Source organism: Zea mays, chromosome 1 (assembly GCF_902167145.1).
Source record: "Zea mays cultivar B73 chromosome 1, Zm-B73-REFERENCE-NAM-5.0, whole genome shotgun sequence".
Lineage (NCBI taxonomy): Eukaryota > Viridiplantae > Streptophyta > Magnoliopsida > Poales > Poaceae > Zea > Zea mays.
The window spans coordinates 40601668-40618825 of record NC_050096.1 but is presented as its reverse complement, the minus strand read 5'-3'; positions in this window follow the sequence as shown (position 1 = coordinate 40618825).

Genomic DNA, 17158 nt, shown 5'->3' with positions numbered 1-17158 from the left:
TTAATTGAACTTGAGTAGGGTTAAGGAAAACAAGTGATCTAAGAATAACCTTAACCACCTCATGGTCATCCCATTTCTTACTCCTGAGGTTGAGCACTTGGTTCACCAAAGTTTTGAGCCAGTTGTACATTTCTTGTGGCTCTTCACCTTGGCGAAGCCGGAAGCGACCGAGCTCCCCCTCGATCGTCTCCCTCTTGGTGATTTTGGTCACCTCGTCTCCTTCGTGCGCGGTCTTGAGCACGTCCCAAATCTCCTTGGCGCTCTTCAATCCTTGCACCTTGTTATACTCCTCTCGACTTAGAGAGGTGAGTAGTATAGTGGTGTCTTGGGAGTTGAAGTGCATGATTTGGGCCACTTCGTCCTCATCATAGTCTTCATCCCCTACGGATGGTACCTGTACACCAAACTCAACAACATCCCATATACTTTTGTGGAGTGAGGTTAGGTGATATCGCATCATATCACTCCACCTAGCATAATCTTCACCATCAAACGTTGGTGGTTTGCCTAATATGACGGAAAGTAAAGGCGTATGTTTAGGAATGCGAGGATATCGTAGGGGGATCTTACTAAACTTCTTGCGCTCATGGCTCTTAGAAGTGACGGACGGCGTGTCGGAGCCGGAGGTGGATGGTGACGAGGAGTCAGTCTCGTAGTAGACCACCTTCCTCATCTTCTTCTTCTTGTCACCACTCCGACGCGACTTGTGTGAAGGGGATTCCTTTTCCTTCCCCTTGTTGCGGGACTCTCCCGATGGAGCTTTTCCGTGGCTTGTAGCGGGCTTCTCGCCGGTCACCATTTCCTTGGCGTGATCTCCCGACATCACTTCGAGCGGTTAGGCTCTAATGAAGCCTTGGGCTCTGATACCAATTGAAAGTCGCCTAGAGGGGGTGAATAGGGCGAATCTGAAATTTGCAAACTTAATCACAACTACAAGTCGGGTTAGCGTTAGAAATAAGAACGAGTCCGAGAGAGAGGGCGCAAAACAAATCGTGAGCAAATAAAGAGTGAGACACGATGATTTGTTTTACCGAGGTTCGGTTCTTGCAAACCTACTCCCCGTTGAGGTGGTCACAAAGACCGGGTCTCTTCCAACCCTTTCCCTCTCTCAAACGGTCACCTAGACCGAGTGAGCTTCTCTTCTCAATCAATCGGAACACAAAGTTCCCGCAAGGACCACCACACAATTGGTGTCTCTTGCCTCGATTACAAATGAGTTTGATCGCAAGAAGAATAAGAAAGAAAAGAAGCGATCCAAGCGCAAGAGCTCAAAAGAACACAACAAATCACTCTCTCTAATCACTAAAGCTTTGTGTGGAGTTGGGAGAGGATTTGATCTCTTTGGTGTGTCTTGTATTGAATGCTAGCTCTTGTAAGGTGTAGAAGAGTGGAAACTTGGATGCCATTGAATGTGGGGTGGTTGGGGTATTTATAGCCCCAACCACCAAAAATGGTCGTTGGAAGGCTGCAGTCGCATGGCGCACCGGACAGTCCGGTGCGCCACCGGACACTGTCCGGTGCGCCAGCCACGTCAGTAGACCGTTGGGGTTCGACCGTTGAAGCTCTGACTTGTGGGGCCTCTGGGCTGTTCGGTGGTGCACCGGACAGGTCCTGTAGACTGTCCGGTGCACCTCTCGCGCGTGCTCTGACCTCTGTGCGCACTGTAGCGCATTGAATGCGGTTGCAGTCGACCGTTGCGCGCGAAGTAGCCGTTGCTCCGCTGGCACACCGGACAGTCCGGTGTGCACCGGACAGTCTGGTGAATTATAGCGGAGCGCCCTCTGATTTTCCCGAAGGTAGCAAATTCAGTGTCGAGTGCCCTGGTGCACCGAACACTGTCCAGTGGCACACCGGACAGTCCGGTGCGCCAGACCAGGGTGCCTTCTAGGATGTCTTTTGGTCTCTCTGTTTGAACCCTTTCTTGGTCTTTTTATTGGCTTATTGTGAACCTTTGACACCTGTAAAACTTATAGACTAGAGAAAACTAGTTAGTCCAATTATTTGTGTTGGGCAATTCAACCACCAAAATTAATTAGGGAAAAGGTGTAAGCCTAATTCCCTTTCACGGACCTCACAAGTCCATGTGTGAATGATGCACATATTTAGGGGGAGAAGTGCTACAACTTGACCCTTTGAGACTAACCTTTGTGTTTGAGTGTATTTAATGCAGTCTCAAAGGTGAATTGAAAGGAAGAGGTGAACTTGGACCATGCAAAGACTTCCACTGCACTCCGGTATTAGTGTACTCACCTCCAAGTTCATTCTTATGCTCTTATTGTCTTTTGCTCTTAATTGACAATTTTGGTGAGGCAATGGGGTTAAAGGGCAAAAAATGATACGGTTTTGGTGCTTAATGCCAAAGGGGGAGAAATTAAGGCCAAAGCAATTGGATCAGCTACCACTTGAGAATTTTGAAAATAGTAGAGTTAGGATTTTTGATTTGACCAAAATACTCTTATTGCAAAATTTGGCCTCTTGTGGGGGAGAATTTTCGATTATGACAAAAGGGGGAATTTTTGGTACTTGTTCAATTTTTCGATTGGAATATCTCTCTTTGTGCCTAAACAAGTGTGTTTGGATTAGAGATAGGAAAATGAATTTGATTTGCAAGAACAAACCAAGTGGTGGCAAAGAATGATCCAAATATGCCAAGTTAGAGTCAAAAACAATTTGGTCTTCAATTTTAATCGATGTTGCATGTTTTGCATTGCTTTTTGATGTGTTGGCATAAATCACCAAAAAGGGGGAGATTGAAAGGGAAATATGCCCTTGGGCCATTTCTATAATGTTTTGGTGATTAAGTGTCCAACACATAGCGAGTGAAATATAATGTGCCAAACAAGCAAGAAGTGCAAATCATGTAACAAGGTACGTTTCTAGACTTAGTACATTGTTTTGAGTACTAACATATTTTGTCTAAGTGCTAGAAACAGAGAAAAGAAAAGAAGAAAAGGATTGCAAGTGACTTGGCCATATACAAACGAAGTCCAGCTCAGTCTGGCACACCGGACTGTCCGGTGGTGCACCGGACAGTGTCCGGTGCGCCAGGCTGGCTTCTGGTGAACAGGCCACTCTCGAGAAAAATTGGCGGCATACGACTATAATTCACCGGACTGTCCGGTGGTGCACCGGACTATCCGGTGAGCCAACGGTCGCCAGCGCAATGGTCGGCCGCGCAATCCACGGGCGACGCGTGGCCCGCACCAACGGTCGACAAGGGGCATCGGACCGTTCGGTGTGCACCGGATAGTGTCCGGTGCGCCAATTGGCTCGGCGCTGCAACGGTCATCTGCGCCAAAATAGGAAGGAGATCCGCACCGGACCGTCTACAGTGACTGTCTGGTGGTGCACCGGACTGTCCGGTGCACCACCCGACAGAAAGGCAACTTTGACCTTCCTTGTTGGCCTCCAACGGCTCCTAGCTGCCTTGGGGGTATAAAAGGGACCCCTAGGCGCATGGAGGAGTCACTCAAGCTGTTGGGGACCTTCGGCATCCGAAGGTCCTCAAAAACAGGATTTAACAGTATCTCTGGAGTACAATGTGTGAACAGGTATCTTCGGACTAAAGTCGGCATTGCTGTAGACCGGAATAATACGAAGGTTGATACCGAGCCGAAGGTGTGAGCAGGAAAGCTTTGGCGTGACAGCAAAGAGTGGAACCGACTTAAAGATGAAAAGGCTATTCAGACCTCGATAGACTACTATAGAATTATTATCAAATGTAAAGGGCATGTATGTAATTTTGTAAGGGCTGTGTCCCGTGCCTATAAATAGGTGAACAGTATCCCCGTACTGTTCACGCTGACTGGGCATTCACTTTTTGCGTCACGCTTGTATTGTCATCCTCTCTCGATTGAAGGTACACTTATAATTCAATAATATTTCTATTTATGTCTGATAATAATATATAATCGTTCATATTGTCTTTTATATCCTTTACATTTTCACCTTCGTCATCGTTTAATGATTTTATGAAGGTACGTCCTTCATAACCTTCGTCCGTAAATCATTATATCCTAAGGGAAATAATGCTTCGGAGGACGAAGGACTATAACGATTAACATTTTCTGTGTTGCCTTGTTCTTAACTCTTAGCACTTGAGAACAAGTCCCCAACATTGGCGCCCACCTCCGGTGAACTCACTTCCATTTCTTGAGCTTTTCAACACCTTCGGCAAGCATCACCTTCGTCATGCCGTCGAAGAAGGCTTCAGCAGCAGGGGCTGGCACGCTGCAGCCGCTGGACCCCAATCAAGACGTCCTTTCTCTTAGAGAGGCACGAAGCCAGAAGAGGAAGGCAGCCAGTCCAACACCGCCGGAGGATGATCTAGATCAGGAAATTCAGAATCTGGAAATCCTTCAGCAGCAGGTTCAACGCAAGAAGGAGAAGATGGCCCGTCTAGCTGATCTTCAGAGACAAATAGATGAAGCTTCCGAAGAGGTTCGTCATCTTGTTCAAGATGATCAAAACCGAAGGCCTCCACGCAGAGAGTTTCACCAGGAAGACTTTCGTAATGAGGAAGACTGGTATGACGATTTCCATCATGGCAACTTCGCTTTTGATGATGCTTCTCCTCTCTCAACAGAATTGCAGGCTACACCTTGGCCACAGACTTACAAGCCACCTCAGCTTCCCATATATGACGGTCACTCAGACCCTAAGCAATTCCTAATGAGCTATGAAGCAACTATATCTTCGTACGGTGGCAACACGGCAGTCATGGCAAAATCATTTGTAATGGTCGTCAGAAGCGTTGCTCAGACTTGGTACTCTTCTCTTCGGCCAGGGACAATCACTTCTTGGCAGAAATTGAAGGATATGCTGATAACTAGTTTTCAAGGGTTTCAGACGAAGCCGGTAACTGCTCAGGCTCTTTTCCAGTGTACCCAGGGCCATGAAGAGTACCTTCAGGCATATGTCCGAAGGTTTCTACGATTGAGGGCACAGGCGCCAACTGTGCCCAATGAGATTGTCATTGAGGCTATGATCAAAGGGCTTCGGCCAGGGCCGTCAGCACAGTATTTTGCCAGAAAGCCACCACAAACGCTGGAAAAGTTGCTCCAGAAGATGGACGAATACATTCGAGCTGACAATGATTTTCGTCAAAGAAGGGAGGAGGCTTTCAGGTTTTCTGAGATGACCAGGGGCTTCGGAGGAAGGTTCTACCCGAGGCATGTCAGGTCAATTCACAATTCTACTCAAAATGATGATAAAGGGAGTCAGCAAGAAAAGGCCACAATACTCCTCGCAGGCTTCGGGGCAACAGCAAAGCTCTTTCCGACCACCAGCACCAAGAGGCAGAGGTGCCAGGGGCTTCGGAGGAAGATTTGGCGATCAACCGAGAAGAATCTTTTGCTTATTCTGTGGTGAGAACAAAGGCCATACTACTAGGATGTGCCATGTTACTATTCAGAAGCAAAAGGAAATAGCTGAAGCAGCAGCACAACAAGCCCAGCCGAAGCAGGTCATGCATACAGCTTCGTATCATTCGCCCTACATCCCAGAATATGTGGGCAACCATCCTGCAGTCTCTGTTGCTTCGGCGAGTCAGCCTCAAGCTTCCTGGCAACAGCCTCCGCCTCCACCTCTGTTGCAACAAGGCCAGCAGCCAGAAGGGAGCCAATATGCTCCGCATCAAAGGGACTTCAGAGAGCAGTCCGAAGCTCGCACGGTCAACAGCACTGTGCCAGAATCAAAGCACATTTATTGACAAATATCCTACTTTGATAGTAATCTTTTTCATTCAGTTTTATTTTTTGTGTAATAAAGGACATTGTTTAGATTTCATGAAAATAGTTCCCACAAGGAAAATATATTTTCTTCACAGGCATCAGTTGTTGAAGTTTAAGGATTTGTCATAACAAAGAGGACCTTCGAATTATCGAAAAAATTCTTCGAAGCAACGAAAAGTCGTTCCAAGGAACACAGAGTAAGTTTGACGAAGTCACAAAAAGTCGTTCCGAAGGGAGCGCAGTGTAAGTTTTCTGCTCCAAAGTCGTTCCAAAAGGAATGCAGAGCATACAGCGAAAAGTCAACGCTGATACCGCCTAAGTAAAAGGCGAAGAAGCTCCAAAGTCGTTCCTAAGGGAATGCAGAGCTTACAGCGAAAAGTCAACGCTGATACCGCCTAAGTAAAAGGCGAAGAAGCTCCAAAGTCGTTCCTAAGGGAATGCAGAGCTTACAGCGAAAATTCAACGCTGATTCCGCTGAAGTAAAAGGCGAAGAAGCTCCTAAGGGAGGCTTATAGTGAAAAGTTAACGCTGATTCACAAAAAGATTATGTTTTATCGCGCAGATATGCGTGTACCTTCGGAATATCACTTTACATAGCATAACATCATCGCATCATTTTTTGCATAACATAAGCATCATACATCATACTGCATGTGGCATAAGAAAGAGATATGATATCAATCTTCGGGAAAACGCTTTGAAAAAGGGGCAAATCATGCCAAGTCACAAGGAGAAACAATATTGATCTCTGAAGTATAGCCTTGAAGAATGTTTCTACGAAGCTTCAACACTTTTCAGGATACTTCGGATATTGTTGTGATAAATGGTAATTCTTCTTCACGAAGCATGAAAAGAAGGGAAGGTGTTTTTTCGCCAGACTCAAAAACGGTACGTATGTAAAGTTTCATGCATCGTAAAGAATTGAACCATAAAGAAAAATAAAACAAACATATTACATACAGGATTACAAGATATTACACATGTTACATTTAAAATGTTTTTACAATAGCATTTAGTCTTCCCTAAGTACCACTTCTGCAGCTTCGTTCAACAGTCGATCGACAACTTCATCCATAATAGCCTCAGCCATCTTTTTAATCTCATCGTCACCCCTAGGCCGTGCACCCGGAGATACTTCAGTAGGATCTGAGGAAGGACAGGACACGGCTACATTGCTATTACAAATCGCAAACAAATTTTAAAGCCTAAGATTACAACACGATAAAAACCATTATTTAATACCTAATTGACCTTCGGTCCCTGCGCTCTTTTCAGCAGCCTCAGCTACTTCTCTAGCATCATGAATCCCCTTTTCACTTCTTCGAATAATTTCTCCGGCCATTTCTCGGCCACCATTATCCCAGATATCGGTAAAAAACTTTCCACCAATTATGCTAGCTTCGGCCGAAGGATCTCTTGTATCTTCAAAGGACAAGGCAGCTTCGGACTGTGCTAAAATTTTTATATGTTCACAGCCCTTCTTCTCTAAGATGGTGGCAATCCCTCTGGCGCCAGAGAAGGCACATATATCTCCTCGGCTATTTAAAATTTCTTCGAAGGCTTCAGCTTCGTGGCCAATCCATTCGATAACACCTTCGGGATTGCCTCTCGAAAAGTTTTCCTCGCTTGAGAACGCTCCAACCTTGGCAAAGCTAGCCTTTAATTTCTTAACACAATCTATAGATTTGTTGTAGCATCTCTTTTTGGACGAACGAAGCTCTTCAACAGTCACTTCTAGGTGATCTGCCCATTGATCGCTGAGTTCACGTTTTGTTTCTTCAAGTATGCGTTCTTCCTTGGCTCTGGCCAGTTGTTTCCGAAGGTCTTCAATTTCGCGTTTCTGAACTTCAGCTTGACTTTTAAAAGCAGCTTCGTCTTCCTTTATTTTATTTATCAATGAGTATAATATTTTATCTTTTTCGAGACCTTCGTTCCTCAGTTCAATTACTTCGGAACGAAGGTTGCTCAGGGCTATAGAACATCCTTCGTCCTCAGCATCTTTCTGCGCCCTGAGGGCATTGCTGAGTATCAGGCCCTGCAAAGAGGAATATGTCTGTGTCAATAGGTTTAAACAAACGAAAAATTTTGAAAAAATACAAGAATTTCATTTGTCGCACCTTTAAGCTATTGTAAGCTAGGCTGTCAGCCAGATCGTTCTTTGACAGCACCGAAAGTCCGTCTTCTAAAGTTGGGAATCCGAAGCTCCTGCTCATCTCCCGACAGACAGAAATTTCCTTGTTGTCGGGGAGACAATACAAGAAGTCTTCTTCTCCACTGCCATTGAATATTAATGCCCCCTTTGGATATTTCAGTTTTTGGGCATAGTGCTGGGCCTCTTGTTCTTCTTTTTCTGATAGTTTTTTCCCCGAAGCATGACGAACAATATAATCACGAATTTTGGAGGATGCTTCGGGGGCAATAACACCGGTTTCTTCAACAAGAGTTGGCTTTGTTATTTTTTCTGTCTCACTTTCCAAGGGTTTTATCTTTGCGGGCTCTGAGGGCCCAGCTTCGGCTTCAGTCTCTTTCTCTGGAGTTTTGGAAACAGAAGTTTCAACTGTTGTTTCAGGAGTGACAGCAGCCTTCTTCGGAGGTGTGCTTGAAGACTTGATCGATTCCAACACATCTAGTACATTAGCCATTCTCTTTCTTTTCGGAGTGACGGCTGGCACTTTTTCATTTTTTGCTGTCTCAATGATTGCTGCAGGACTCAAAACTTCCGATGTTTTGGAGCCCTCAGTTGCTTCCTTTACCTTTTCCATTTTTTCTGTGGATGGCGCTTCGGCCTTCTCTTTCGTTTCTGGCAACAAAATCTTTGATTGCTCTAATTTTGTCTTTTTTGGCACTTCGGCCGTTTCTGCGACTTCTGGCAGCACAGTTGGCTCGGTTGGTTGTTCAGCTTCGGTGGCCGAAGGAGTTTCTCCGGCAAACTCAGGCACCGAAGCTGGTTCAATATAACGCGGTCGATGCGTAAGGACCTTTATCTTCTTCCTTTTCGGTTCTGGCTCGCTAGGAGCAGCTACAGCTTCTTCTTTTGTAGAGATTGTGTTTTTTCTCTTCTGCCTTCGAACGGGATAACAATAGTCAGGGTAGACAAACCCGATGGCATCAAATACCCGATTCAGCCTTTTCTTTTTTCGGCCTCCGAAGGCTGCTGACATTGCAGTATCTTCGGCCTTCGAATAAGCCCCAAGCAGTTCATCGCTTAAATTTTCAATACTTTTCAACCAGTCATCATCTGGCTCAACGAATTTATCTCCAAATTTAAAAGTGTACTTTAACCTGATAAGTCCACCTTCGTCGGTTTCTTTTACGGTTTCTTGTGGCATTTCCCATTTCTCCGCAAGTGGCCATACCCTGAAGGCAATATGCTCTTGGACTAAGTCTCTTGTTCCAATGAAAGAGCACACTGCGCCGAAGGCTCTCTGGCATTCTTCGGCAGCTTCATTCATTTCAACCTTCGGCCTCCGAAGGCCGAAGCTTTGCCAAATAGGGCGCATGATTATACCCTTGATATCTTCTCGTATTGTCAGATCACTCTTTACATAGAACCATTCTGTCATCCAGTCTTCAGGCCATCTCTTCCGAAAGGTTGGCACGGGGCAGCTTGACCCGGACCGAGAAACAAAACTGTAGCAGCCAAAATTGTTGTGATACTGTTCCTTACCCCAAGGTTTTGTTTCATATGATAATTCATGTATATTGCAGAAGCTTTTTGCGTCAGGTTTCAGACCTTGGCTTCTCACGGCCCACACGAAGATATTTAGCCTTATAATTGCCTCGGGGGTAAGTTGATGGAGATAGACTTCGAATATTTTCAGTACCTCCACAACGAAGCTGCTCAAAGGAAATCGCAGTCCAGCTTTCAAAAAGCTTCGGTACACTACGACCTCATTTTCTTCAGGGTGTGGGCAAGTTTTTTCCCCTTCGTCGGCCCTCACAATGGACAAATCCCGGAAATACCTCCCTCTCATGTTGACAAGATGATTCTCTTTGATAGTTGATTTACCATAAACTGAATGACTTGGTCGCCATGGACGATCTTCGGAGTCCTCGCCACCACTGTCCGCATCATAGCTGTCGCTGTCACCAGTATCTTCGGACAAACCTTCCAGAATCTCCTTGGTAATCTTTTCCGTGTTGGTCTTCGACATCGCTATAAGAAACCCCAAGTTTTTCTCTTCGTCGAGGCTCAGCTTCGTCTCAGCAACAGTCTTCTTATCCTCGGACATCTTCGGAAACACTAAAAAACTGTTTTCAAATCCGAAGCTTCAAAGCTAAAAGCTTAGCAAATCACAGTGCACAAGAGCTAAAAATTGAGTGAGCGGGAGTGGTTGGCCAGAAAGCGTGTCAAATGAGTTTGCGGTATGCCCGTATTTATACGCCAAGAGCGTTGAAAATTCAGAGACCCCGCCTGTCAGTGATTGTTGCTATTCTAGCAAAGGGAAGGTGTTTTTTCGGACCTTCGGCGTAAAGCCTTCGTCCAGGTCGCAATCTGAATTCGTTATTATAAACAAATTAATATTGCGAGGGGCTACTGTTGGGGACCTTCGGCATCCGAAGGTCCTCAAAAACAGGATTTAACAGTATCTCTGGAGTACAATGTGTGAACAGGTATCTTCGGACTAAAGTCGGCATTGCTGTAGACCGGAATAATACGAAGGTTGATACCGAGCCGAAGGTGCGAGCAGGAAAGCTTCGGCGTGACAGCAAAGAGTGGAACCGACTTAAAGATGAAAAGGCTATTCAGACCTCGATAGACTACTATAGAATTATTATCAAATGTAAAGGGCATGTATGTAATTTTGTAAGGGCTGTGTCCCGTGCCTATAAATAGGTGAACAGTATCCCCGTACTGTTCACGCTGACTGGGCATTCACTTTTTGCGTCACGCTTGTATTGTCATCCTCTCTCGATTGAAGGTACACTTATAATTCAATAATATTTCTATTTATGCCTGATAATAATATATAATCGTTCATATTGTCTTTTATATCCTTTACATTTTCACCTTCATCATCGTTTAATGATTTTATGAAGGTACGTCCTTCATAACCTTCGTCCGTAAATCATTATATCCTAAGGGAAATAATGCTTCGGAGGACGAAGGACTATAACGATTAACATTTTCTGTGTTGCCTTGTTCTTAACTCTTAGCACTTGAGAACAAGTCCCCAACACAAGCATTCACTAAGCATTCTAAGTCTCCCACACTCCGTCTCCGCGCACTTGATCGATTGTGTTAGTGATTTGAGCTCCGTTCTAGTTGTGAACTCTTTGTGCTTCATTTTTGAGCTCAAGTCTTGGCTTGTGTGCGTGTGTGTGCTGTCGATTTGTGTGTGTTGCTTCCCAACCTTACTCTTGTGCTTTCATTATGATCTTTGTTGTAAGGGAGAGAGACTCCAACTTATGGAGATTCCTCGCAAACGGGAAAAAGAGATAAGGAAGAAAAGTCGTGGTATTCAAGTTGATCATTGGATCACTTGAAAGGGGTTGAGTGCAACCCTCGTCCATTAGGACGCCACAACGTGGAAGTAGGCAAGTGTTACTTGGCCGAACCACAGGATAAAATAGTGTGTCTCTTGTGATTGTTCCTTCTTTGATTGTATGTGTTTGCAAGAGCTCGTCTCATTGACTTGATTAACCCTGAAAGTCGCCTAGAGGGGGGGTGAATAGGACGAATCTGAAATTTATAAACTTAAGCACAACTACAAGCCGGGTTAGCGTTAGAAATAGAAACGAGTCCGAGAGAGAGAGGTCGCAAAACAAATCATGAGCGAGTAAAGAGCGAGACACGATGATTTGTTTTACCGAGGTTCGGTTCTTGCAAACCTACTCCCCGTTGAGGTGGTCACGAAGACCGGGTCTCTTTCAACCCTTTCCCTCTCTCAAACGGTCACTTAGACCGAGTGAGCTTCTCTTCTCAATCAGACGGAACACAAAGTTCCCACAAGGACCACCACACAATTGGTGTCTCTTGCCTTGGTTACAATTGAGTTGATCACAAGAAGAATGAGAAAGAAAAGAAGCAATCCAAGCGCAAGAGCTCAAATGAACACAAATGTCACTCTCTCTAGTCACTATTTGATTTGGAGTGATTCCGGACTTGGGAGAGGATTTGATCTCTTTGGAGTGTCTAGAATTGAATGCTATAGCTCTTGTAATGTGTTGAAGGTTGGAAACTTGGATTCCATTGAATGTGGGGTGGTTGGGGTATTTATAGCCCCAACCACCAAAAATGGCCATTGGAAGACTGTTGTCGCATGGCGCACCGGACAGTCCGCTGCGCCACCGGACACTGTCCGGTGCCCCAGCCACGTCAGCAGACCGTTGGGGTTCAACCGTTGGAGCTCTAACTTGTGGGGCCTCTGGCGCGCACTGTAGCGCATTGAATGCGGTTGCAGTCGACCGTTGCGCGCGAAGTAGCCGTTGCTCCGCTGGCACACCGGACAGTCTGGTGTGCACCGGACACTGTCCGGTGACTCACCGGACAGTCCGGTGAATTATAGCGGAGCGCCCTTTGAATTTCCCGAAGGTAGCGAGTTCAGCTTCAAGTGCCCTGGTGCACCGGACACTGTCCGGTGCGCCAGACCAGGGTGCCTTTGGGATGTCTTTTGCTCTCTTTGTTTGAACCCTTTCTTGGTCTTTTTATTGGCTTTTTGTGAACCTTTGGCACCTATAGAACTTATAGACTAGAGCAAACTAGTTAGTCCAATTATTTGTGTTGGGCAATTCAACCACCAAAATCAATTAGGAAAAGGTGTAAGCCTAATTCCCTTTCAAACCCTCACTAATATTTTTATAATCAAGGTTGTTGGAATTTAGTGTTGAATTCTACAGGATCACCTATTCACCCCCCCTCTAGGTGCTCTCACAAAGCAAGGGGAAAGCACTCATGTTTCAAATGCGGTAAGACTGGTCATTTCATAGCACAATGCCCCGATAATGATAATGACCAGGAACAAGAAAAGCATGAGAAGAGGGAGAAGAAGAAGGTTTACAAGAAGGTAAAGGGCGAGGCACACCTTGGCAAAGAATGGGATTCAGACTGCTCTTCATCCGACTCCGACGATGAAGGATTTGCTGCCTCGGCCTTCGACAAATCTTCGCTCTTCCCCAACGAACGCCACACTTGCCTCATGGCCAAAGAGAAGAAGGTAAGTGTTCGAGATTCCCCTAAGTACTCTACTTCTATTGATGAGGATTCTTCTGATGATGAAGTAGATTACTCTAGCTTATTCAAAGGTTTAGATAGAGCTAAGGTAGAAAAAATTAATGAATTAATTGATGCTCTAAATGAAAAGGATAGATTGTTAGAAAAACAAGAGGATATTTTATATGAGGAGCATGATAAATTTGTTAGTGTGCAAAAATCTCTTGCTTTAGAGATTAAAAGGAATGAAATGCTATCTTCTGAGTTATCCGCTTGCCATGAAACTATATCTAGTTTAAAGAGTTTAAATGATGAAGTAACTACTAAGCTAGAAGGAGTTCATAAATCTAGTTCTTGTGAAAAGCATGTTGTTATTTGTGATAGATGTAAGGATTTTGATGTTGATGCTTATGATGAACACCTTATTTCTATTATCAAATTAAATGATGAGGTGGCAAGTCTTATTGCTCAACTTAAGACTTGCAAAACTAATTTTGATCAATTAAAATTTGCTAGGGATGCCTACACCGTGGGTAGACATCCCTCAATTAAGGATGGGCTTGGTTTTCGAAAGGAAGCCAAGAACTTAACAAGCCAAAGGGCTCCCATTCCCAACAAGGAGAAAGGGAATGCTCCTATGGTTAATAATCCTCACATGAACCATGCCTTTATTTATGATAGGAAAATTGCTAATCGTGCTCATTATAATAGGAGTTATAATCATGATGCTCTTAACTCACATGCTATGTTTGCCTCTAGCTCTACTTTTGTGCATGGTAGGCCTAGGAGAAATCATGTTGTGCATCATGTGCCTAGGAAAGTGTGTAATGAATCTACTGCCATTTACCATGCTTGCAATACTTCATTTGCGCTTTTATGTAAGAATGAAAAAGTAGTAGCTAGAAAGTTGGGATCCAAATGCAAGGGAGACAAGACTTGTATTCGGGTTCCAAAGGCTATTGTGACTAACCTTGTAGGACCCAACAAGAGTTGGGTTCCTAAAACCCAAGCTTAAACTGCCTTGCAGGTTTATGCATCCGGGGGATCTAGCTGGATAATCGACAGCGGATGCACAAACCACATGACGGGGGAGAAGAAGATGTTCACCTCCTACGTCAAGAACAAGGATTCCCAGGATTCGATCATCTTTGGAGATGGGAACCAAGGCAAGGTTAAAGGATTGGGGAAGATAGCCATTACATCCGAGCATTCTATCTCCAATGTGTTCTTAGTTGAATCGCTCGGGTACAACTTATTGTATGTGAGTCAATTATGTAACATGGGTTATAATTGTCTATTTACCAATATAGATGTATCTATCTTTAAAAGGAGTGATGGTTCATTAGCTTTTAAGGGTGTATTAGACGGCAAACTCTACTTAGTTGATTTTTCGAAAGAGGAGGCCGATCTAGATGCATGCTTAATAGCTAAGACTATTATGGGCTGGCTGTGGCATCACCGTCTAGCACATGTTGGGATGAAGAACCTTCATAAACTTCTAAAGGGAGAACATGTGTTAGGACTAACCAATGTATGTTTCAAAAAAGATAGACCTTGTGCAGCTTGTCAGGCAGGGAAACAGGTGGGAAGCACTCATCACAGCAAGAATGTGATGACAACATCAAGACCACTGGAGCTTCTTCACATGGACCTCTTCGGACCCGTCGCCTACCATAGAATCGGGGGAAGTAAGTATGGTCTTGTAATTGTTGATGACTTTTCCCGCTTCACTTGGGTGTTCTTTCTACAGGATAAATCAAAAACCCAAGGGACCCTAAAGCGCTTTCTAAGGAGGGCTCAAAACGAATTTGAGCTAAAAGTGAAAAAGATAAGGAGCGACAACGAGTCCGAGTTCAAGAACCTACAAGTTGAGGAGTATCTTGAGGAGGAAGGCGTCAAGCACGAGTTCTCCACTCCCTACACACCACAGCAAAATGGTGTGGTAGAGAGGAAGAACTGGACACTTATCGACATGGCAAGGACGATGCTTGGAGAGTTCAAGACGCCCGAGCGGTTTTGGTCGGAAGCTGTGGACACAGCTTGCCACGCCATAAACCGGCTCTATCTACATCTCCTCCTCAAGAAGACCTCATACGAACTTCTTACCGGTAACAAACCCAACATCTCTTACTTTCGTGTATTTGGGAGCAAATGTTACATTCTAGTGAATAAAGGTAGAAATTCTAAATTTGCTCCCAAGGCTGTAGAAGGGTTTTTACTAGGGTATGACTCAAATACAAAGGCGTATAGGGTCTTCAACAAATCATCGGGTTTGGTTGAAGTCTCTAGCGACGTTGTATTTGATGAGACTAATGGCTCTCCAAGAGAGCAAGTTGATCTTGATGACATAGATGAAGATGATGTTTCGACGACCGCAATGCGCACGATGGCGATAGGTGATGTACGACCTCAGGAACAACAAGAGCAAGATCAGCCATCTTCCTCTACAATGGTGTATCCTCCAACTCAAGATGATGGACAGGTTCATCAAGAAGAGGCGTGTGATCAAGGGGGAGCACAAGAAGAACAAGTTATGGAGGAAGAAGCACCACGGGACCCTCCAACTCAAGTCCGAGCAATGATCCAAAGAAATCACCTCGTCGATCAGATTCTGGGTGACATAAGCAAGGGAGTAACGACTCACTCAAGATTAGCTAATTTTTGTGAGCATTACTCGTTTGTCTCTTCTATTGAGCCTTTCAGGGTAGAAGAGGCCTTGTAGGATCCAGATTGGGTGTTGGCCATGCAGGAAGAGCTCAACAACTTCAAGAGGAATGAAGTTTGGAGCCTGGTGCCACATCCAAAGCAAAATGTTGTGGGAACCAAGTGGGTGTTCTGCAACAAGCAAGACGAGCACAGGATGGTGACAAGAAACAAGGCTCGACTTGTGGCAAAAGGTTATGCCCAAGTCGCATATTCCATCTTTACCACCATATTGCACCTTTTATGGTAATTTATGACATAGGGAGAGAAATATGTGTACAAAGATAAAGAGGGAGCATTGACAAAGGGGGATACAATAGAATAAGCATTTATCATCATGTGATAGTATTGCTCTATCCATAATTTCCAAATTCAACATATGTATGAACTTAAAATTAATATAACTAGCACATATGTTGGGAGATCTAATACTACCTAAATAGATTTACGGAACTTGACCAAACTTTACAAATGGTTAAAATTACTTGGATAAGAAACATAAATATAAACCAAGTTAGTAAGTCATACTCATATGAGGAACAAACTTGAAAACCAAAGAGGAAAAGACTATCTTTGTGTGGTTGTCATCAATTACCAAAAAGGGAGAGATTAAAAGCTCAATATATAGTTTTGGTAATTGAAACAACTAGTGGACTAAACTTCTCTCTAAGTGTTGTGTACGAGATAGGTTCAAGTCCGCACGCAAAGGTCGTGAAAGGTGGTATACCAAGGATAATGATCGCCACAAGGTGAACAAGTGCTCAACATAGAAAGATAAATGTAAAATACAAGGACTCAAGGCAAAGGTATTTTTGTTTTATTGGTCAATACACAATAGATTGTGTGATCGGATTTAAGATAAGTAGTACTATAAAGAGGACCAAGGTTTGAGACGGTTACTATGTGCCACTAGGTGAGATGATTGCTCATGCAAAGGCAAAGGGGCACACAGATGCCTATTTTGGTATTATCCATATGATGTCAAAGAGAGATAAACACATGCATTTGCATTAGAACTAGTGTTGTTCTACCTTAGACATCTTTGAAAAAACCTAACTTACAATCTCTAGTGTTTGGGACATGTTCAAGTTAGCACATGTGGAAAGGTTAGAGAAATGGGACAAATAATAGGCGTCGGACCCTAACAGACAGAGGTGTTAAACAACAATAGTGCTGGTCTGATGGCTAACCCTAGTAGGATATCAAAGAGATTGTCTGATCCTAAGTTGTGGTCTGACGATGGGTGTTAGACTAGTTTAATTCCTTTTTTCGAACATCGCAGGAGAGCTGCGAGTCATTGCATTAAGAAGAAAGAAAAAAGGTGACCACGAGGTCAGTCCAAAAAAGGGTTTAGGATGGTTAGGCCATGAGCACTTATAAGATGTGCTAAGGACCACTAAACCACACTAACAACCAACCAAACCGGTCACCCTGATAGCAACACCGCCTAATGCCCAGGAGTGAATTGGCAGGCAAAGAGCTCTCGGCTCCTGCCGCACACCAAAGAGGGCCTTCATTAGCCACTTCCTGAAGAACAGAATGGACACAAAGCCTTCTCCTATCAAATACA